We start from the raw sequence: 2307 nt of genomic DNA on the forward strand, positions 1-2307 counted from the left end.
TTTTGTATTATATATTATATCAGTGTAATTATATTTATTTGTATTATATATTATATTTTTGTAATTATATTTATTTGTATTATATATTATATTTTTGTAATTATATTTATTTGTATTATATATAATATCTATGTAATTACATTTATTTGTATTATATATTATATCTATGTAATTACATTTATTTGTATTATATATTATATCTATGTAATTACATTTTTTGTGTTATATATTATATGTATGTAATTACACTTTTTGTATTATATATAATATCTATATAGTCGAATTTATTTGTATTATATATAATATCTATGTAGTTTCATTTATTTGTATTATATATTATATCTATGTAATTATATTTAGTTGTATTGCATATTATATCTATGTAATTACATTTATTTGTATTATATATTATATCTATGTAATTACACATTTTTATTATATAATATATCTATGTAATTACATTTATTTGTATTATATATTATATCTATGTAATTACATATATTTGTATTATATATTATATCTATCTAATTCCATTTATTTATATTATACATTTTATTTATGTAATTACTCTTATTTTATTATATCTTATATCTTCGTAATTGCATTGATTGTATTATATATTATATCTATGTAATTACATTTATTTTTATTATACATTATTCCTTTGTAGTTGCATTTTCTTTAATTATATATTATATTCATGTAACTACATTTGTTTGTATTATATATTATATCTATGTAGTTGTATTCATTTTTAAATAGTTATTTTTTGCGATGTTTTCTGTGATTATTTTTTGTTGTCAGATTTTTTTAAATAAAAAATTCTTGTTTCATCCGGTTTTATTAAGACTTTTGTAGAAATGTTTACGTTTCATACCATATTGTGTAAAAGTTTTCGGAAGCTGTGTGTTTTTTTTCGTATTTTTAAAAATTCTTAATTTCATTTAAGAGGTCATTTTCGAAGGAAATCATGAGTTTTATTGGTTTGGAGGTTTTAGGCTGTTGCATCCACATGGTCTTTTTTGTTTCAGTTTATGTTAAGAAAAAATGCGGTCGCCATCGAATTCGAGGTGTTAGTCTTCTGTTTTTATTTACTAAATTAATAATATATTCATGCCACTAGGGGTTGGACATTTTTTGAGCAATGTTTCTAAGTTAACATTTTCTATATTTATTTTGATCATGTTTTAAAATAAATTCTACTGAGAGTTCTCAACTGATTGAGCAGCTAATATTTTAATTTCATGTACGTACGTAAAATATTATATATATATATATATATATATATATATCAGTATTTATTTTCTATCATTATTAAACAATATATATATAAAATGGGTGTGTGAATAACAAAGAATCTAATTCGCTAACTAGCAAACCCAGTAACACAGAAGCATATAAAACACGTAGCGCCATTAATCCAATGCCATAGCCTAACAAATCCTCACGAGTCTAAAACGTGGAAAGTTCTGTGTAGCTTAATTGCCGTATATAATTTTAAAATAACTACCTATTTCTACTGATACATCGAGCACTGTCGAAGTAAATATTGAAAATAGATACATAAAATTTTATGTTTGCACATAAAATAATAATAATAATTATAATAATAATGTATAAATATATACAGAATATAATAATACATAAAATAATGCTAATAATAATATAGTATATACACTATTAATAATATAATATATACTATTAATAATAATAATAATAATAATAATATATATATATATGTATATATATATATATATATATATATATATATATATATATATATATATATATATATATATATACGAGTAAACTAACCGGCATTGCTTGGTCATAAGATACGCATAGATATTATATTGTAATCATGCAAATTCGTATTTATTATTTTAGAGGCAATTCTCTGTTGACTATTATTAAATGTATAGCAATGATATCAAAAGTTATAAAAAATGTATGATATGGGTGCCATTTTCTAGAATCGAAACGAAAACGTTTTACTCCCCAGCCTTAGTCGTTATTTATAGCCCCACCGGCGTTGACGATTAAGCTACCGAAAGACGGATGCGAAAGGTTAAAAATAAACGACTTTAAGCTATAAATGCTTAATTTTGCGCATGTGCGAAAGTAACAACATGAGAACAGGTTTATTCGATTTATTTCTGCCAAGGTCAACTTTTTTTTTATATAATTTAGCCTATTTAGACTAAAAACAAAATCGAAATTGTTCCACCAGTCCGAATCCCCTATATATAAAATTACTAGTCTGGAGACTAAATCTTCTGAAATGCTACGTAATTATGCACAATGTAG

Source organism: Euprymna scolopes, chromosome 9 (assembly GCF_053919585.1).
Source record: "Euprymna scolopes isolate OS-2025 chromosome 9, ASM5391958v1, whole genome shotgun sequence".
In the NCBI taxonomy this organism is placed as follows: domain Eukaryota; kingdom Metazoa; phylum Mollusca; class Cephalopoda; order Sepiida; family Sepiolidae; genus Euprymna; species Euprymna scolopes.